This window comes from Chionomys nivalis, chromosome 13 (genome assembly GCF_950005125.1).
Source record: "Chionomys nivalis chromosome 13, mChiNiv1.1, whole genome shotgun sequence".
Classification (NCBI taxonomy): Eukaryota; Metazoa; Chordata; class Mammalia; order Rodentia; family Cricetidae; genus Chionomys; species Chionomys nivalis.
The window spans coordinates 9,407,623-9,430,288 of NC_080098.1; the positions used below are offsets into that span (position 1 = coordinate 9,407,623).

The window sequence follows — 22,666 nt, forward strand, 5'->3', positions numbered from 1 at the left end:
GTACTGTGAGAAAGACAGCATTTATAAATTATTTTTGAAAATTTTTATCTAATATTTCCAGATTATAGTTACCTATAGGTATCTAAAACTGTTGAAAGTGAAAATGGTGTAATCTATTTGTTTTCCCTTAATACACCATTTGTCTTTTAAATGTATTTTCATTCATTCTTTGAGAATTTCATATGTGCATATAATGTATTTTGATCATATTCATCTTCATCTCTCCATTCCCTCCCAGCTTCTCTCTCTCTCTCTCTCTCTCTCTCTCTCTCTCTCTTTCTCTTTCTCTCTCTCTGGCTTTCTGTCCCTGTCTCTCAACAACCCACTGAGCCCCATTTGTGCTGCTCATGTGGCCCCATAGGTCAACCATGCTCTACCGAATGTTCCCACATGTGTAAGCAATCATTCACGTCACCTCTGCAGTGTTTTTTCCCCCCGCAGTTTTTCCATTCGTTTAAGTATTACATTTTGCATAAGCCAAGGTCAAGATCCTTGTCTACCTTCCAACAGTCTGCCCTTGGCTTCAGTCCTGCAGCAGCAGTTTGCTTAGCACCTCAACTAGGTTCTCTCTCTTCAATTTTTAAAAATATTTATTTTTATTTCTATGAGTATATATGAGCCTGTGTGGATCCACATACATGTGCAAGTGCAGTGCACGTGTGTGTGTGTGTGTGTGTGTGTGTGTGTGCAGGAGGTGGCAGAGACCAGAAAAGGACATTGGATTCTTGCAACAAGAGTTACGGGTGGTTGTGAGCCACTATGTGGGTGCTGGAAACAGGAGGCAGGTCCTCTACAAGAGCAGTAAGTGCTCTTAAGGGATGAGCCATCTCTGTAGCTTCTCCAACACGTAATTTACTATGTATGATACATGAACAAATTTCGCACCTCTCTTCCATTGATACTAGACATAGCACTGCCAATGGCACTTAATGCTCAAAATATGCTTGTATTACTGGTGTGCCCGCCCCTGTTAGAAGTGATAGAAAGCATACACAGGGAACAATTATTCAGGTCAGACAAACCTGAAAGGAAAAGTATTGGCTCTGGACTCCCAAGGCCAAGTTCTTAGCACAAAGGAGATTTATTTGCCTCAGAGGGACAGAGGAAGGAAATAAGAGAAAACACAGGAGATAGAGGGCTGGGGAGAAGGGGAAGGGAACAAGGAAAAGGGGACAAAGAGTATTTGTCCCAAGGGGACAAACAATTGCCTCTGTATAGAGAAGAGACAGATGTGACCCATAGGAAAATGACTGTTTCTGAAGGTACAAGGGGAACCCCCATGTTAAGATGAGGTGTTTAAATTTAATTGGGCATGGTATTTAGGTGAGCCAAAGGGGACTTGATTGCTGGACTTTAGTACTTTGATGATTAAACCTTGATAGTCAACCTCAAGAGGAGGAAGTGACCAAATAAGGGAAAAGACCTTGGGGCTAGCTTTAGGAATCAGTCTAATGTTTTTAGCAAGGAAGGGGAAATGGGAAAGAAGAACAAAGCCTACCAGAGCAATGTTTGCCAGACCTGGCCTTCAAAACCTACAGCATGGCACTTACTTTCCAGAACCATCCTAGACGGTAATAACATGATTCCAGTCCTTCAGATTTTCAGATAAACTAACCTGAAAAAGGTCACAAGGGAAACGTGGAGCTTGCCTGTGCCCTAGCTTGTGTATGCCCTAGCTTGGCTATGCCCTAGCTTGCCTATGACCTAGCTTGTGTATGCCCTAGCTTGTGTATGCCCTAGCTTGTGTATGCCCTAGCTTGGCTATGCCCTAGCTTGCCTATGACTTAGCTTGGCTATGACCTAGCTTGCCTATGCCCTGGCTTGGCTGTGCCCTAGCTTGTATATGCCCTAGCTTGGCTCTTCAGTTCATGTTCACAGTCGCCATCCACTGCCTCCCAAATCATGGACTGTGAGCACCATGAAGAGGAAGTCAGTGCTTCCCTTACTCCGACCTCTGCAACCATACCCATCTGTCCAGGGCAAATATTACCGACAGCATGTCCGCTTTTTATACCACTCTGTGAGTTCAGGCAGCGTCTCGCGTCTTCATCTAAGCATTTGTCCTTTACCTTGCACTCAGTCAATTCACCTACTGGCTGGATGACCCCAAACAAACTTCTCTGCTGGTTTAGCTTCCTTGTGTGTAATACGGCAATGAAAACAGGGATATTTTAGATAACAGTACAAGCCTGAACATCACTTTAGGATTTTGTTTAAAGTAAGGGATGAACATTCATCATTAATTTTTCTACAAGAATATATTTTGTATAATCAAAGAAACATCTTTAAATACTAGTTATTTTTTAAATTACATTTTTATTTATTTTGTATGCATGTGTAGAGGTCAGAGGAAAATTTTAGGAGTCAATTCTCTCCTTCTACTATGTGAGTTCCAGTATCAAATTAAGGGCTGTCAGGTTTAGAGGCAGGTACCTTTACCCACCAAGCTTCCTTACCAGTTTCATTGTGCTGTTTTGTTTTGAAGTTTCTGCAATGGAAATGCACCATTGATGTATCTGACTCCCTATAGGAGCTTGTGTGTGCCACAAATTCTTCACTTTCTGAATAGCCCTGACTTCATGTACTGCTGGGGGAGAATGCTCTTGTACTCTGTAAAGATTTTGTCACTCATACTGGTTTAATATAATGCTGATTGGCCAGTAGCCAAACAGGAAGTATAGGCGGGGCGACCAAATGAGGAGAATTCTGGGAAGAGGAAAGGAAGAGATGCAGACACCAGCCAGATATAGAAGAAACAAGATGAGAATGCCTCATTGAGAAAAGGTACCATGCCACATGGCCAAACATAGACAAGAATTATGAGTTAACTGAAGTTGTAAGAGCTAGCTAATAATGAACCTAAGCTAACAGGCCAAATAGTTTATAATTAATAAAAGCCTCTGTATGTTTCTTTGGCCCTGAATGGCTATGGGACTGTCAAAGCGTAAGAGCTGCAAAATTGGTTCAGTTTAACTCAGTCTGAGCCTTTCATTCCATAGCCAGAAATCCAGTCAGGAAGACGAATGGCAGCATTTTCACTACTTGTTTACTCCATAAGTCCTGAAAGGGGATTTAAAGATACATAACAAGAGAACAGAAAATAGAACAGGGTTTAAGCAGCAGCTGAACTTGGCCACAGCTGTGGTTATGAGTATCAAAGCGGCAAAAGTGGGAGAAAATGGTTACACCACCAAACAAGCCTTAGGATATATCAGATCAATTATTTTAAGAAAATCACTGATTTCCCATTGTTGGTAGAGAACAATGCTTCAAAGCACTAACTTCTAAGAAGGCGAGCATCTGGTTCACAGTCTGGTTTCTTTCCTTTGTGCCTTCCAAAGTAGTTTAACATTGCAAGTGGGACAGATCATTTCAAACAAACCCCATTCTCAAACGAACTCCTTCCTTTAGAAATGGTTGCTCTGTGGTCCACTTTGCCTTGTGATGACCTCGTCCAGGTTGCCAACACTCTTCACACATCCCTGTCTTGGGAAAACTTTGCATCTTTGGTGACCGTCCTTGTCGGTTTGGGCTCACTATTTGAAAATCTTACCAAGCTTGGAAAAATATTTGCTAAACAATGTGTTTGCAGTGAAATCAGCTGGGGTCAAACTGGAAACTTCCTGCTGTTAATGAGCATGCCCAGTGCTGGAAGGTGCCAGGCAAGGTATTGGGAGAGGAGGATCAGCAACAATTTAACCTGAGTGCTGCAATACTGACTTTATAGACAAGAAATGCCCAGTGCTGTAAGCAACTGCTTTCTTAATGAATCTAAGGCCCATTTCCATGAGAGGTAACACATGCCTGCTACTGTAAACCCAGTCAAAAGCAGGTGGCCAGAGAGGTCACAGGACACATGGGAAAACAGCATATGCTTTGCTAAATAGACATGTTGTTAAAGACTTTCTAAATATTCATGTTTATATCTATAGACTAGCACAAATCTTAGCTTTAATCAGAGAAGCCTCATTTGGCAGTAGGCAATCTTATAACCCAACACAGGGCTAAGGATGAGGGATGCGTGAGTACTCAGCCTTAAAATGGACCATCCACATCACTCCCTCTCAGGCCCAGGGAGAGGAGGACAGACTGTGATATCCGGAGGATGGCGAAGAGCACTGTAACTTGTCATGGCTATGACATGCCTTTGCATCACAAACACACCGAAGCTCTGACCACTTGCAGAAGACATGAAAGCAGGGACAGCTATCTGGGAAGAAGGAGGCCAGCAGGCGTGGGGGTGGATAAGAGAGAGTGACAAGGGAATAGAACTATGATACAGATTAGCCAGAAACTGCCCCAAATCAAAAACTAATAAAAAACTGTTTAACATATACAGACTCTTTCTCCCTCCCCTCCTCCACATTTCCCTCTTTTTGGTATGAGATTGAATCTTGCTATTATATAGTTTAGGTTAGTTTTCAAGTCTCCATCCTCCTGCCTCAGCTTCTGAGAACAGAGATTACACTTGTGTACCACTGTACCCTGCTAATGCAGACTTCTTTTTTTGTTATTACTCTCTAAATAATACACTGTGACAGCCATTTCTATAACATTTGTGCTGTAGTAGAGATGTTAGGTAACCTGGAGATGATCCAAAATACATCTGAAACTTGTCTGGGCTCGGTGCAACTACTACACCATTCTATACAGGGGACCTGGACCGCCGTGGATTTTGGTGTTCAGCGGCATCCTGAAACCCCATGGACAATGAAAGATGACTATACTAGTGTTCATTTCCCTTGCACAGTGGTGCTGCTACACAGGAGAGTGAAGCAAAAGAACAGACATGTTGTGTATGCTTGGCTTCTACCTGACATCCTTTGGCTGAAAGACACGCTTCATGGCTGGCAGGAATCTGAATAATACAAGTTTATTTCAAATATGAACACATATGTGGGAGATACTTGATTTATTTTAAGGAAAGTTCTAGGGGAAATTTGTTTTCATTTTGTTTTGTTCTGAGGATTTCAAACAAGTCAGATGCTAGTCCAAGTACTTTTGCTCTGCTCCGGTCTGATTCTAAACAGATCTAAACCCGTCTTTATCTGACTTTGATCACTGTTCCTTCTCCTTACTCTGCCCGCACCATTTCCAACAAGATATTTCCACTTTTAAAGCACTTGAGTGAATTCGGATGAGGAGATTTGACAGCAGTGTGGAACCCGGGTGGCATAACCTTCAAAGGCTCAGTTCAGCGCTTTCTTTCCTTCAGCTGGGTGCCACAGGTCTCAAGACCACAAGCGTGGGGTGAGGGGTGGCTAAGCATTCAAAATAGGAACCTGGAGGGGGACACTTCAGATTCAAATGCTAACAGTTGAATATCAAGGACTCTTTATTTTTTATTATTATCTTCTTTCAAAACAACGAGTAGAAACAGATTATCAGTTTCCCGCCCCTCTGCCCCCCACATATACACTCACACTCTTAAGTCCACAATACCATCACTATATATATATATATATATATATATATATTTTTTTTTTTTTTTTTTCTGAAGGGACCAAGCATTTGTACAAACAGTTTCTAGGACAGAGACTCCATTATCTGAACAGGAGAGGAACACACTGTCTTCTCTTAAAGGTTTTTCAAGCTCTTCTCCAGGAGTCTCTAGCTGTGTACCCCAAATCTGAATCTGTTCTCTCCTGAGAGGTGAGTTTGTGTTTGGGGTAAAGACTCACTGCAAGGAGATGCTGCTGATGACAACATGTTGTGTTTGTGAACCAGTAGGTGAACCAAAATAAGAACAAAATGAAAGCCGACAAGCAGGGTTGCCCAGGGCAACAGATCACATTTGGCCGGATGTGGGTTTTAGAGCGGCATGCTCTGCTGTTAATTTCTAGTTATTTTTCTGTCCCTGTCACTTGTAGGCAGAACACATAAAATATAAGGTATGGAGGAAAAGGGTGGGGAGGAAACATGAAAAGGAAATAAATCTGAGGTTGGCTTCGCTGCTACAGTGTTAACACTTGGGATTTAAAACTGGGCACACCTTTAATCTCAGCACTTGGAGGCAGAGGCAGGCAAATCTGAGTTTGAGGACAGCATGGTCTACAGAATTAGTTCCGGGACAGCCAAGGGTACATAGAGAAACCCTGTCTTGAAAACAAACAAACAAACAAAATACAAAACCATTGGGTTTTAATATGAACTCGAATCAGATATTAGAGACAGACGATAGCACATACTCTTCCCTTCCCTTTGCGTTGACTGACTTCAGAATTCACCCAACACCCTCCATTCACCTGCATGTATGCCAAGCTGCCCTGTCCAACCCACAGACACCAGCCCCAGCTACTCGGCACTAGAGCTGTGGCTAAGCTCAAATACGCTGTACACACAAACCCAATGGATCTGGGGAACTTTGAAAAAAATCACAGTTAATAATTTTGCTCTTGCTTAAATTTGCTATAATTTTAAATAATTAACACCCACTAGATGATATTTTTAGATTTTTCACCAAATATGTGTTAGAATTAATGCACAGTTACGTTTGGCCATGTTTTTATGTAGCCTCTAGGGGATTCAAAGCTCCATGTGTGGAGTGTGCTGTATTTTTGGCGAGTTCTGACCTGGAGTGTTCAGGATTACCTAGCCTTTGATTCAAGTATGGCTGGACATGGACAGCACATCACATGAATACAATCTGAATATTACTCACCGCTGCACATTTCCTTTCCCACTGCATTTGGCTCCAGCTCTGTTACACGGTGTCATGTGTCTGGTGTCTGAGGCAGCCTCCTTCCTCCCGGCCCCCAGGACATACCTTCTCTTTCAAAACACACCTAGGACACCAACACACACTGCCTCCTCCCTCACCACTGTCTTTCCTGCATGAGTTTTGCAACTAGCAGTGCATATTATGCATTTTCATGGGTTTATTTGTAGGCCGTATCTTCACACTGGGCTGGAAACTTTTGGGCATGAGGGATCATATTTTATATCTTTCCCACTGGCACCTGGTTGACCCTCAGTAGATAAAAACAGTTGAAATAAAGCCAGAATGTGGTGGCACATGCCTTTAATCCCAGCACTTGGGAGGCAAAGACAGGCAGAGATCCCTGTGAGTTCGAGGCCAATCTGGTCTACAGAGTGAGTTCCAAAGCTATACAGAGAAACCCTGTCTCAAAATCCTCCCCCCCTCCCAAAAGAAAGAAAAGAGAAAGAAATGGGAAGAAAAATCAAAGTTCCAACTACATTGCATTGAGAAAAATTTCATCTAAAACATATACCAGCCCTAACTCCATAAACTGACTTCAAGGATAGGAGCTCTTGGGATTTCCACCTCTGTATTCAGTCATTGCGCTACACTTCCTTTACTAACACGGCCCACACAGCTTCATCTCTGCTTGTTGTAAACCCCCAAATTCTAAACACACGAAGAACGAGTCTTGGAGTTGCTGACTCCCTCTATCCAGTTAGAGAACTGAATCAGAAGGAGAGCAAGAAAAGAAGGGGCTGTGGTGATAAAGACGGTCCAGTCCGTCCCCGAAGACGTCTCTAGCCTAAGATGAAAACAACACCACAAGCCTAGCAGGTTCTAGCAGGTTCTAGCAGGTTCCTTGACTTCACCACTAGCTGTGGATGCCAAGAGTGGAGATAAGGGGTCTGTTAACAGCACGGATACAGTAGTCGTAGAGAAACTCATCAGAAAAGTAGTTGCAAAAATATGTGGCATAACTAGGAAAATATTTCTTGGGATCTCTTTCATCCTGTCCCATCTACACAATTCGTCATTTTGAGACTACAGTTTGGCTGTGGAGACCAGGGGGAGCCCTGAGGGGTCGAGACCCCCAGGCTGAGAACCCTGGTCTATGTCAATGTGGTCAATGACATTTATGGGCATTCCACCAGTCCTACCGCGTCACAGTCACACACCTTGATACCTGTTACCAGCTAAGTGAAGTGTTGGCCGTCTCAGGCTCCATTAGCAAAGCTGCTTCCCAACTCCAGCCTTTCAAACATCTCACCTCTATCCTTGATATGTTTAGTGGCTTCTAGGAAATCCTTGGTTTGAAATTTAGCTGCTTGGGGAAACAATAAACAGATTTTATTCCAAATCTGGCTTTAGATTTTGCAAACAGAAACTCTTTCACCTCTGGGCACCAAAAGCTCTGTGTTGGGGAAAGTCCTCACCCTGCCCCCTGGAGACCGTGTTTCTGTGCAGCAGTTGTTGAAGTCTGTGTCATGGACTAACGATGTGCGTACAGGGTTCCTCGGGGTCAATTCCTTCCTTTCACACTTGTTAAAGACAATTTAAGTTGTCCTGACTGTCCAAGAAGTGAAACAGTGCTGATTATCTGACTGAGTTCTTAAATTGGCAAGATTAGGATGGTTTGAGTCTTCGGGAACCCAGAGGTCCTTATGTCCCATTTCTTAAACAATGCAATCTTGTATAAATTTTGGAGACTCTTTAACTTCTATTTTTAATTTGTAAAATGGGAATAATAAACAGTATTTTTAATGCTTTCTTAGCTCTGTATAGAGCAAGCAGGTGTATCATGGTGACCACTTGGTACTTCACACTCATCCCCCAAATGGAACTTCGGTCACCTCTTCTCTAACTTCCCACCACAGCTGGCGGCAGCCTCACATTCCAGATGTTTAGGATAAAACGTCCAAGGACATTTTTGGGGCCTACTTCTCTTATACCTCACATCTACAGCCAGAAATGACGGGCAGGTTCAGAGGTGTTGACTGTATCTGCTGTCTCTGTTCTAGGAGATGCGGAGAGGTAAAGACCTGTTAGGATGCTGCCAAGTTCTGTTCTCAGTAGTGGAAAGTCACCGCTTGATAGGGAAGAAAGGAGCAAAGGGAGACATCATAGGGGAGGGTCTGGTGTGGGGGGTGGGCAGGTGAATCATGGGTCTCCCTTTCATAAGTTCAAAGGATTGGCTATTCATGGAAGTTTGTTTTCTTGTGTTTTTGTTTTGTTTTGTTTTGTTTTGTTTTGTAAGCCTGTCCAATTTAGCAATGCTAGGGGCATGAGCTTTAAATTTTAATTCCAGAGTGAGTTTTATGAGACTTGTTTTATAGTGTGGTTTATCCTTTCAATCTTGACAGAAGACTGGGGTGACGGGAAATGCGAAGTGTACAAGGGACTTTTAAGTAATTTACAACATTTTGGGAGACAGAGGATTTGAATTCTGGCTTGTTATCTGATTGTAGTGAGGATGGCAGCCAAATCAGGGACTAAGCTCTGTAGTGAGTGTGTGAGCACCTTTGTTGTAGTTCCTTCGACCCATCCAGAGAAGGCATCGACGACAGCTGAGAGACACCTGTATCTCCTTATAGGCGTCATGGCAGAAGTCTATCTGCCAGGCCATGGGCTGTCGGGAGGCCTGGAGTTTGGTGAGAGGGCAACTGAGGAGGTTTGATGTTGGATGTTTGGGCTTTTTTTTTTTTTTGGTTTTAAGGAGCTGCCCATCTCAGGGTTGAAGGGGAACGCGAGTGTGTAGGAAGAAAATTTGAGTTTGATTAGATAGATGAATTAAGGAGTGCATGTGTGATAGAACCTGGGTGACAGGGCAGGAGTTGGGGTGATAGTACGCAAAAGGGAGAGGGTGGATGAAGGTCTGGTGTGTAGGACTATTTTTGGGCTAGTTTATCAGCATTTTTTTGTTGAGAGAAAGAAGGGAAGAGAGAAAGAGAGAGAGAGAGAGAGAGAGAGAGAGAGAGAGAGAGAGACTATTAGTCTTTTTTATGGATTACTGTTGTGTTGGAAGAAGAAAGGACAGCATCCAAAGAGTCCTGGACAAGGGACACATTGATTATTGGAGTCCCCTTTTGAGTAAGGAAGCCTTTTCCCCTCCAAATTAGAATATGTAAATGAATTCTGTTCTATGTGTATTTTGAGTCTGAATATACATTAGCAGAAAGATCTTTAGCTGGTGTTAGGGCTTGTGTAAGGGCAGTGGATTTGGCTTGCTGGGAAAAGGCTCCTAGGGTTAGAGGTTTGGCTTTGACAAGTGTGTATGTTGTGGGAGTTAGAGGTTTGAGGAGGGACAAAGAGGCTCGTCTTAAGAGTCCTTAGTACTCTTGTAAAGGAGTTGAGCAGGAAGGGAGACTTTGGGGATCCACATTCAAAACAAGCTGAAAAGACCTAACAGGCATTAGAGCAGTCTCTTGGTGGCTGGCATGAACTAGTTTAAAGGAACCATTTTCTGTCAACGACAGAAGCTAGAGTCATCTGAGAGGAGCATTGAAAAAATGCCTATGCAAGATCAGGCTGCAGGAAAGCTTGTAGGCTTGTATTGTTATTAGTGATTGATGGGGGAGGGCCCAGCGCATAATGGGTGGGGCACCCCAGGACTGCTGGTCCTGGGTTCTACAAGAAAACAGGCTAAGCAAGCCACAAGGAGCAAGTCAGTAAGCAGCACCCCTCCATGGCCTCTGCATCATCTTCTGCCTGCAGGTTCCCGCCCTGTTTGTGTTCCTGTCCTGACTTCCTTTGATGATGGACAGTGATTTGGAAGCATAAGTCAAACAGACCCTTTTCTCCCCAAGCTGCTTTAATCCTGCTGTTTCCTGACAGCAATAGTAACCCTGTCTAGCAGACATGTTCAGGAGAATTGATAGGGCCTGGTGTCAGATGGAAAGTCCTAGGTAGCCCTAGGTGAGCTAGCATGTTTGGGCCTTAATCTTTAGAGACATGATACCACAAGTAATAAGGTGTTGAGAAGAACACACACCATTATAGATATAATATACATTACACACACATATATATAAGTGCATACATATCATTATATAATATAGGTATTTATGAATATAAAAAGTTATAATTTGTGTACATAAAATTTTCATAATAAAAATTAAGGGAAAATACCCAATTATGGCTCACTTGTTACAGTGTCACCTTTAATTTCTCTCTAGCCTAGCAGGATGTTGTTACTTGGACAACAATCTTCCAGCCCCTGTGCGGGCACATAATGCCACTGTAATTAAGCACTTAGCTCCTGCCCAGCACACAGGCATATCTTTGATGAGTCTGTGATATAAGACCAAATCAGAAAGACTTCCACTAGAGTTAGAGAAAGGATTAGGTTTACTACTTTGTTGATTTAATCAAGTCAGAAGGCCAGCAGAGAAATTTGAGTATAATAAAGATAAGAAGGAAATCATGATTAGGCCAGAGGAGATTACTTTTCAAAAGATAAAGGCAATAACTTGAAAACTGAGGGTGATATCTCTCTTGTCTTCCATCTATAACAAAGCAAGTGTGTCGTTGTGTGTTTGTTCTGCTTGGTTGTCTCTCATCATCCTCCTGCCTCGCTCTGGTCTGCTGTCAGGACCTGCTATGTGGTCACACAGAACACAGCTTCAGTCACATGGAAATTATCACTGTCTGGTTTTCTCCCCAGTTTGAGGCTACAAGCGCACTGAAGATTGGCTCCATCTTTTCCCTCATCTGAGCCCTGGCGCTTGACCGAGGGTGGTGTTATCAGGCTTGCCCAGGTCAGTACCAGCTCTGTCTGTTTCTCTCTATGCACACTGTTTAAACTCTCTGCTCTTTCATTTGTCAGTGACACAGTGGAGTAGCAGTGGTATCAGTCTAGACGAAGATGGATCAATTGAGTCATAATTCAGCCATCTCAGTGTCCGGTACACCACACAAGCCAAGCATCCTTAACTCTGAAAAGCTCAAATCCCAGATCTTTCAAAATCTGAAACATTTCAGAGCACCAACATGAAGCTACAAACTGAAAATTCCACACCTGACCACACGTGATAGTTCAGAGTCAAAATACAGGTATGGGAGACTGGAGAGATCACTCAGCGGTAAGTTAAGAGCACTGGCTGTTCTTCCAGAAGACCAGCACCCACACGGCAGCTCACAAGTGTCTGTAACTCCAGTTCCAGGGTATCCGACACCCTCATACAGATATATGTGAAGGCAAAACACAAATGCACATAAATAAATAATAAAAAAGGTTAAGAAAATATACAGGCATAGAACCAAGCTTATTTAGCCTTCCCAAGGAGGGGCAATACCCATCATCCCTGTTAGCTGAAATATATAAACTCTTTCATGCACAAAATTATTTGCATAAGGTACCATCCGTCTATGTGTATAAAATGTGTATGAAACAAATGAATTCCATGCTCATAATCAATCCTCATGATATCACATGTATACGCAAACATTCTATCCTTCGTCCTCCAATATCCAAAACATGAAACTCCTGGTCTCAAGAACTTGGATAATAAAACAATAAGTTCAATAAGAAGCAATAAGTATTATATACTACTGCCACATGATGATCAAAAAGAAACCCAGGCTGACAGAGAAAGAAGGAAATGGGTCTCATAATATGGTTCTCATTGACCCAACTTCATAGTCAATGCTAAGGAAATGTGTGCAAACTGTCCTGCACTGAAGCTGCATTGTCTGCACTGAGAAGTTTGATGGCCTGGTGTGGTATTTTATCTCCCTTCCTGCCTTAGAATTGGGACCAATGAGCACACTGGGTTTGGGGGCTTGAGACATTTTGCTGGTACCCCTGAGAAGTGGAATTGACTTAGCTGGCATGTTTTGAACCTGAACTATGGTGACAGAATTTGGCAGTGAAGTGGGCATACAGTGGTGAGTTCTAGTCTCTAATCCCCCACTGTCCTCAGGCCCTTGCCCATGAAGGACAATACAGGTTCTTGAACTGGTGGAGGTGGCCTTGTGTCTTCGTGCTGCCCTTCTCTCTTCCCTAGAGAAATGTATCAAACTGAAACGTTCAGTCCCAAAGTCAGATACATAAAGTTGCCTCTGAAAGCCATGCCTCCTGATAATTATAACTATACTTTAGCATATAAACATCCTAACTAGACAACCAATTTCCCCACCAAATACCTTAAATCTTAAAATTTATGTTTATTTTATATTTGCAGCCATATAATGCCTGAACTTTAACAGACTTGTCATTTGGGATGAGATAATTGACTTAAAAAAACAGATATATTTTCATACTGAAAATATCAATCATGCTAATAATAAACATCGTTCCATCTCAGGGCTTCACCTAACCTCATGGGACATGTCACAGTTTAAACACAGACCTACCAAGAGATTTATTCAGCGTCTCCGGGGGGGGGGGGGGAAGGCACCCAGCTACTTAGAGAAAATTATACATTTTTTCTCATATGTAGAATTATACAACATGCATAAAATTACCTTTAGGTTATGTGTATAATAAAACAATGTCTTATTTTTTAAATTATTTTATTTCGAAAGTTCCTAAGATCACTCATGAGGCCCTGTAATATTACGGTGTGATAGACTAAAAAAGCAAGGAAAAAAACCCCAAAACACCCTGTAGAGTCATTAAAAGAATTACTTATCAAAATAGATAAAATGAAATTTAAGAGGACTAGCAAAAAACAGAAATAAAGGAAAATAACAATGCTCTTTGAGAAATTAAAGTAGCTTAACACAAACATTCATGGCCATGAACTTTATAAATTGCTCACCATGTAATTTTGAAATATGTAGAGCTTTTCATCTATATGGGACATAAGGTGAAACCACAGTGGAGAACTAACTAGTATCCGCTCTCAGAAAACAGCACTTCAGAGAAAACATGCCGGGTGGATACAGAGCCTAGCAAGTATTGTGTGTAATCCACTACACATTTCAAAGTTACACTTTTTCAAAAGCAGTAACTTGGAACTTTTGAAATGCAACAGAACGGAATGTTGGCAAACTTCCTTAGAGACCAGAAACTGCTTTGCTTCTTAGTGGTATTTCTCAGAAAGAAAACCCACCAAAAGTGTTTATCCTTCAGTTCTACTCTGTTAACATACCCTCCTCTTCCCTCGGGGACCGGACACAGGGCTACAGGCAGCGTGGGCTGCACAGCCCAGCTGCAACCCCAGCCCTTTCACAAGCACAGTTACAGCTCCATTCTAACATGGTATAACCTCATTTACTACTCGAGTTCCAGTGTGGCTTAAGCAATGTAATTTAATTAAGTTCATCCTTGTCTAGCTATAGTATCCGATGTGCAGTAACAACCTGAGTCTCCCAAGTATCGGGAAAGCCACAGTCGTCTGTAAGAACGTACAAATTAAGAAGGGATAGTTTGAAGATGACATTGCATTTTGGCAGCTCTTTGAGCAGACAGGAAACATCACCAGGAGGGACAATGCAGAGGACTCTCCCTATCTCCTGCTATCTTGCTAGCCAGCATTCCTCTCAAGGCTCATGAGCCTGTGCTTTAGTGAGGCTTAGTCAAAAGCCCAAAGTTTCCTTTCTGAAGTTTCGTGTTTTTGAGTCCCAGATTTTTGAAACAAGTAGCGCCTTCCTTGTTTTTGTTCATACCACACTTCTCTCATATGGAGGATCCACCCACCGCTTCTCGGCATTCCTTTCCTCTTGGACTTCGCATCTCTATCACAAAAACTTTGGACCGAGATGCAGTGTGGCTCCAGGAAAGCGCGTGCCACTCTTCAGCATGGGGTGAAATACATTCCCCGAGGGAAAAAGAAGAGGTATAGGTGATAAGTCTTAGCGGGCGCCTGTACCCGGGTTCTTGGGGATACAAGGACATTCTATCTTCCATGATTTACAATATTTTCTACACCTTGACTCCAAAATAAATTAGGAAATCCGTGTCTGGTATTCAAACTCATCCTCACCACATTTTACAGAGAAAAGGAGACTATTTAAGAGTGAAAAATTATGTTCAAAAAAAAAGCAGAACCACAGATTCTCAAAGTTGTAAATGAAGGGAACGCTTTGAGGTATGTATTCGCCAATTCTCAAAAGTCTCAGACTAGCAATTAACGGTGCGGTGGCCTAAAATGTTCCCGGGGGTGTCTTGTCTCAGGCTACTAGTTCAGCTCACGGGTCCCAGGCCTGAGACAGGTAGCATTTCCTAAGCAGGAAATCTGTTACATCGGAAAAAAATGAACAGGGGCAAGAGAGGAGAGAACTCTAGACCCAGCACAGGTCAAGTGCAAGGGCTGCGCACTGGAATTGGAGGTGCGCCAAGGAGCCTGGGTTCACGTGGCCAGTGCGAGGACCTGTGTCGCGCGGGTCCGCTCCCATTGGACACGCGGCGTGGCCGCCCGAATGCCCGGAGCTGCGGAGCGCTGGGCTGGTGTGCTGCTTACCTTGACGGCTGACGGGGCTGCACCGACAAGTGCCGAGCTGCGCTGCGATGCACCGGGTGGCGCCGAGATGCGCGGGGCTGCTCTGAAGTGCAACCGGCTGAGCTGAGCAGAGCAGAGAGGCGCGCGCTTTTCTTCTCTAGGCTGGGACCGCCTGGAGGCCAGGACGCGGGCTCGAGGAGGAAGTGCAATGAGTTCTCCCCTCCTGCGCAGACTCCTGGCTTTGCACCAAAGTTCTTGCAGAGCCTTGAAAGCAGACTCAAAGCTCCGCCTCTGGAGCTCCGCAAGTTTGGCAAGTTTGGACCCCTTTTTCAAGCCCGTGTCCCCCACTTTGAAAAAAAAAAAAAACACTTCCCTCTCCGAGGTTAAGAGAAAGCCGCTCCTTTTCTCATCCATGTGGGTTTTTGTGTTCTCCGTAAGATAAGGACTAAGATTAAGTCCAGATGCTAGTCTGAGGACTTAATGACAGAAGTTTCAGGCTAGCTGAGAAACTCCCTATAGGAGAGTTCACTGGTTGATAACACCTACAGGCAGTTAGGGGCTGGGACACTCCTGAGGAGGTCAACACGCCAACCCCATTGTATAGACAACTTTGAGACTTCAGGGGAACAGATGTGAAGAAGGAACCATCCACCTCAAAAGTTCCTCTTTCTGCCCCATAAGCCCCCTGAGCTTCTGCGCAGTCTCGACTTCCCCCAAGACTGCTGTTCCTCATTGTTCTACCAAAAGGACGCTGCTTCTGTTGAGGTTGGTCTCCTGTTTCTTTTATTTTCACACAACGTGGATCAATTCTGATCTATTAGTTCCACAAAAGATATAGAGGACAGCTTATTTTGCAACAGCCCCTGCAGCCCTTGCTGCACTTCCGCTATCCAGCCTTTGTGCAAGACTTCCTGGGCCAGCTTGGTAGGGTGGACAGAGAAGTGGCCTGGGGGCCCGTTGGGAGCACCAGAATCTCTGTTGGTGGAGGTGGAGGAAGGGCACTGCAGGGGTCTGTTCTCGGCCATCTCCTTGGCAATTCCTCTGATGTAAAATGTGCAGATCCTCCGTAGATCTTTATTTTATTTTTTAGACAGGATGTCACCGTCTAACACTGGGTGACCTGAAACTTGCATTGTACATCAGGCTGGCTTTGAACACACAGAGATTCTCCTGCCTCTGTCTCCTGAATACTGGGATTAAATGCTGTGCCACCATGTCCAGCTTCCGGGTTTTGTTCTTTGTTTGTTTGTCTATAGTTTGTATAACATAGGATTTACTGGTACTCATTTCTGAGTGTTTGGGAAGATTTGAAAACACAGACACTAAAATCAGTTATGATTTTAAATGGCGATTGAATTAATCTCTCTTCCTCTACATTGCTGTGTCTTGAAGGGTTTGTTATAGAGCAAAGTGGTGGAAACATGAAGACATAGGTAAGGTAGATAAATTAATTTCAGATAGCTCCTGTATTCGATGGGAAATTGTATATTGCTTATCTAAGAACATTGTAATCAGCACAGCAGCACAGTTGCTGCTTCGCTAGATGCACACTTGGCAGAAAATAGCCAACACACTTATTTAGCACGCTGAGTAACGGGGTTCTGAGGAAATAAAAGACGAAAGATAGTGCAGTAGCAGGTCGCTTGTTCGCCCCAGCCGCCCAGAACCAAACTAACCACACAGAAACTGTATTAATTAAATCATTGCTTGGCCCATTAGCTCTAGCCTCTTATTGGCTAACTCTTACATCTTAATTTAACCCATTTCTATTAATCTGCGTGTCACCACGAGGTCGTGGCCTACCAGCAAAGTTTCATCACACCTATCTTTGGCAGTTCTTTATCCATTAATTAATAAAAGCAACACACAGACAGAAGGACCTCCTTCTAAGGACCTCCTTAGAAGAGGAAAAATGGTCGGAGAGTTATTTTTGGCAATGAGAAGATAAGGACCAGTTATTCAGAAGCTGGAAAAGCATTCCAAGAAAAGAGCAATGGAATACATTGAGTCAAGAAGAGATGGCTAGGAAGAAGTCAAGGCTAGAGCAGAGTGGAAGAGGCAGGCAGTGGTAGAGGATGAGAAGAGAGTGTGAGCAGGAGCCAGATCAAGCAGGACCTTGTGGTCAGTGTGGAGGACTTTGGGTTGTATTGTAACTGCAATGGACAGCTAGGAGAGGAAGATAGCAACCAGGTGCTGGCTTGATTGTGTTAGAAAACATCACACAGACCAGTGAGTTCTTACAAAGCAGTTGAATGGGAGGCAGAGGTGAGAGATAGAAGAGAGGGAGGGAGGAAGGAAGGAGAGAGAATGTGAATGGATTTAAATTAATTTTCTCCTTACTGGTTTGTGGCAGCAGTTCAGATGAAATGATTAAAAACGATGGTAGCCGAACCCAATGTATGGCTTTAACCCTATAACCCCAGCACTTGGGAGGTTAAGGGAGTAGGGTTGTAGGCTCAAGAGTAGTCTGGAGTACATAAGACTTTATCTCAGAAAGAAATACAAATATTAACATTAAAATAATGGTAGTTTATTTGAATAGTATCCTAACGGCAGGAATTGTGATTTGCTGATGGGCTCAGGGTAGATGTGGGGAATGCCAGAGGAGTTAGAAACTGTGATGGAGTCACTATTGACTCTGGGACTAGACCAGAGGTCAGTCTACATAGAAAGGTCAATAGGAAGCACTCAAATGAGCCAAGCCAAAGCTTTGTCTTCAAATCCTAAGAATAACAAAAATATGTTAAACAAGACTTAAAGCTGCAGATTGGAGGATTGTGTTCTAGAAAGAAATCATCCATCCTGGCCGTCACAAGGGAACTGCTAACACGAAGAAAAGAATGGATATGGGAAGATTTCCAAGAAAGTTGGGAAAGAAATGATAATGGTTTTGTTTGTTTGGTAGCCATGGAAACACAAAGAAATGGGTGCATCAGGAAGCTATTTACAGACTCTGCTGGCAGGATTCTGTGATAACTGGACATGAACAGATTGAGGGGGAAGGATGAAGCTGGATCCTAAGAAGATGTTCCTATTACGATGGTTGACAGATGCCAGGTGAGGAAATTTGGAGAGGACTCTTTGGTCAGGAGAAGGTAATAACATTTATTTTGAGTCAGTCAAGTTTGGTAAGCCTGTGGCACAACTATGTGGAGACATAGCTGTACCAAAGAGGAAAAGCTACTGATATACTGAACATATACAAATCTCCATTATGCTGAAAGGTGCTGTACTATAAAACAGAAAACGCTGCAATATTATGTCATCATATAAATTTCTTAAAACTCAACCTCATGTGTGAATAATGGGCAAACAGGAAGAGCTCTGGAGGGGCTAGGGAGAGGTAGAAGTGGTGAACGTGTGTTCAGTGGTAACTCTGATGGATGTGTGTGTATCAGAACTGAGAAAACCACACATTTGGAATAACTGCAGCTTCCTGTGTGTTATTTATACCTTAATACGATTGTGAAAATTTATTTTCTTCTTGTTTTCTCTTCTTCCTCCTCCTCTTTTTTTTTTATTTATTTGTTTCTTTGTTTCTTTTTCTTTTTCTGGTGTGCTAGGGACTAATCTCAGAGCCTCACACTGTGGGCCACCACTGAGCTACACTCTGGCTTCAAGAATTGGAATGTACTTTGGAAACTCTTCCCTAGTTTACTTTAGTTGACCTTCCATTGCCCTTTACTCTTCATTCTTTTTCTCTCTCTTTGCTTTTCATTTTATCTTCCCCTACTCTCTTGTCTTTATTCTTTCCAGTCTTGGCTTAGATAGCAAAGGAATCTGTTCAAAATGGAAAATTCCGTATGAACAATTCTGTGTAAATAATTTCTGACTCAGGAAAACTTGTGCCGTTGTTTTCAAATTTGCCATCAATGCTGTAAGTGGGGCCTAGTGTAGTCAACTGACCAAGCAGAATTGCTGAGGCTTGCCAAACATGATGGCACTAACCTGTGATCCCAGTATTCAGGAGACTAAGATAGTGGTAGGAATTCAAGGCAAGCTAGATTTACCCAGTGAAACCCTGCTTCAAAACTCAACAAACAGCAACAACAAAAAACTTCATAAAAGCCAAAAGAACAATTTATAGTTCGGGTTAAAGAATAAAATAATTCATTAATGAATTTTTAATTAGAACCATATGAAAATCTTCCCTCCTTTTAGGTTGTAATTTGTTTTTCCCTAAGACAAAAAACAAATTGTCATTCTCTCCTGGAACTGTGCTCACATTAGTCAACAAAATGGTATTTGATAAAATTATTTCCACTAACAGCTTCCCATTATTGCAGCTTCCTTCTTATCTCAATTCTAAGACACTTTTCATTGTCATTTAAAAGGAAATTTTATCTGACTTTTTCCTAGGCCTTGCTTCAGGCTGGTATGATTGTCTGCCATTCGAATCGCAGGGCGTGGTTCTCAGTGAATCTCTGTGGGCAGGGCTACACAGTGCTGGATTGGGCACAGCAAGCAGGCAGGGCTATGTTTGCCCTAGCAAGGCTGCCACTTAGTTTTTAAAGAAGTACTTAGCATTTTAAGAAGCTGTCCTTGTCAGAAATGGATTACAGATGTGGAATAAAGACAAATCCAGATTAAAAAAAAAAGACCTCTAAATGGGTTACGGTGTTGGATAAATGTACATAAGTTTGGGAGAGAAAAGAAAAAGTGTATAGAGAGTTGGAAAAGAAGGAAATCATTTAAGAAATAAAGCAAAGTCTTTAAAGAGACAGAGTATAGACAGTCATAGATTAAAAGGAGTAAAAGTAAGCCACCTAAAGATAGATTATACACAGAGAGTCTGGATTATGTATAATATTGTGTTTTCTTTGAACGTTTTTGACTGCAGAGAGACATTTAATTCTGGGAACTGTTAAACTAAGCCAACATACATACTTTAAAGGTATCTTGATTTCTAAATATGGGTCTAAGGATATGTTGCTTTCAAAAAGAGGTTCTTCTTTTGTTTCCACAGAGGATGAGAACCTGTGGAATTTTTCCAGACTAATGTGGTTTGATGGACTAGTACCTCTGAAAGGTTACCATGAACACCATCCAAAAAGACTTTGCCCAGCAAAAAGCAGGAAGCAGTGTGGAGAGATCTATGCCCAATTTCCCTAAATGATTGTTTATAAATGTTTGTTTACATTTAATGGGGGATATGCTATAGAAATTTGCATTGGTATGGATTTTGGTTTATTGATACAAATTTAAGGTCAATTTTGTTATACTGTGCATATATATTTCTGATCTTGATTAAGGTATTATGTTTGTCCAGCTCATTTAAAAATGTAATGTATAATTAAGAAGTATAAGTTAATAGATAGTCGTCTATTGTAGTCAAGCTTGTAGTCATGTGTTAGATTTTCTAGATGTGTAGAGATATATTTCAAGTGGATAGGCATTCTTCAAACTTTTCAAAGACTACAGAATATAGCATTTAAAATGTTTAAGAACTTAGGACTTTTCATGACAATGAGACACATCTGCTCTTGGCAGCACCAATCTACTTCAAGAGGATGATGGGCATTGAAGAGGCTCCTCATGGAGTTTGCTAGCCATTTGGGCAAGAAACTGCTCTTGCCTGCACTGCTTGATGTATAACTGGACATGTAGGACCTGCAGAAAAATGACTGCTGAACTTGCTTAAGTGTGAGATGATCCTTCGGGATTCCTGCTTCGTGAAAGAGTCTGCCAGACATTCTGCAGGACACAGAAGAAAGTGAGTGACAAATTGCCAATATAGGTGGAACTGTCTTTGAAATTTCCTGCTTCATGGAAAAATCTGTTGGATACTATGGGTCCATAGACTGAAGATGGATGCCCCAATGGGACAGAAGAACTTTGGGTGACTATCCAGGCAGCAAGATGTCTCTGTCATTTCCAGAGTTTTGGAAGTTGCTTACAATGCACTTCCTGTTTACTTAAGCAATATTATATCCTTCTGGAGTCCTTGATAGAGTTGAAGAATTTATAGTTATAGTTTTCCTTAGTTATAATAAAAGATAAAATAGATATAAATATTATAACTGTAATTATTACTTGATACCTGTTTTGTTACATGAATTTTACTATAGTAAAGTCAAAACCTTCCTTTTTATTTGAACAGAAAAGGGGAGGTGATGTGGGATTCCCCTCTGTATCCTGTCTATTAGTAAATAAAGAAACTGGCTTGGCCTGAGAGGGTAGAACAGAGCTAAGCAGGGAAAACTAAACTGAATGCTGGGAGAAGGAAGGCAGAGTCAGGAGAAGCCATGGAGCCACTGCCAGAGATGGAGTGCTGAAACTTTGCTGGTAGGCCATGACCTCATGGTGATGCAGAGATTAATAGAAATGGGTTAAATTAATATGTAATGGTTAGCCAATAAGAAGCTAGGGCTAATGGGCAAGCACTGATTTAATTAATACAGTTTCTGCACGATTATTTTGGGAGTCTGGGCAGCTGGGAAGCAAACAAGCTGCCTTCCTACTACACTCTACTTGCTACATTCTGAGCACAGGTAGGTGACTGTACTGTCCAGGTGTTGAGCATGGAGGACATTGCTCCCTCTTTGGAAGCCGGATGGGAATCTAGGTACTTGTCCTCTGGAGTGACAATCTTGTCCTTGTAGTCTCAGGCAAAAGCTAGGCAAAGCCTCTCAGGTCTCTTATCTAGTCCTGTTCTCTCTTGGCACTTTCCTTCACTCAAACTTTACCTAACACACAGGTGGGAAAGCTGAATTCTGCTCAGTTGCGTAGGATTTCACATATGTTTTTTACATTTTACATGGCTCACATCCATTAGTCATTTTCTTCTGCAACACAGAATCTTGAGTAATGTGCCCAGTTAGAGGGATTTGCATTGCAGACTCCGCAGCTAGTCATGGCCATGGTAATAATTTTGGTCCATGAGAATGAAGTGAACGCATCATTTGGAACTGTAGAATGACTCCTTCCTGCTGTTAGGAATGCAGATCCAGTTACTGCTCTCTTCCACCATAAGATGCTCCTGGGTTCAGAAGATGGATAAGAAGATATTAGAGCAACAAACTAGGGAAAGTCTGGGGTTTGAGAGTGCTATAAGATGAGTGTTTTACAGGTCAAGGCTGTTTCCTATGAGATAGTCTGTGAGGGAGTAACCCTTGTGTAATTAAGTCCCTAATGTCATATTTCTTCCTATCTTCTCCATGGAGCTCAGTTTCTGAGTTTTTGAAGTTTAAGAAACAAGAATTTGGGTTGGGATGTGGATGGCTCAGTCGGTGAATCACTTGTTGTGCAGGACCGAGTAGTAGATTTAAGATTCCCCAGAACCCACATCAAGTAGTATGCAGTAGTGTGCATTTATAATCCCAGCGTGCCTGAGGTGGTGTAGGAAGCATGGACAGAAGAGTCCCTGGATCTCACAGCCCAGTCGGCCAGGTGTAGGCAGTGGTGAGCAGCATGGGATCCTGCCTCAAGCAAGGCGAGTGGAGAGAACTGACACCCAAGGTTGTCCACTGACCTTCAAACGTGTTCTGTGGTACTTGAGTGTCTACATTCACACAGACCCACACAGACAGACAGACACACAGACAGACAGTCAGACACACAGATACATACACACACACAGACA

At 42.5% G+C, this 22,666-nt stretch overlaps 1 protein-coding gene across 1 annotated transcript in view; it reads right to left on the reverse strand.

Moving 5' to 3' along the window:
* The window catches only part of Apbb1ip (amyloid beta precursor protein binding family B member 1 interacting protein), a 101,631-nt gene extending 86,334 nt beyond the window's left edge, over positions 1 to 15,297 (reverse strand). Inside the window, exon 1 of the mRNA XM_057787621.1 lies at positions 15,106 to 15,297. The gene's annotated coding sequence lies outside the window, so the exon portion shown is untranslated. The remainder of the gene's footprint in view (positions 1 to 15,105) is intronic.
* Positions 15,298 to 22,666: the final 7,369 nt, after the last annotated feature.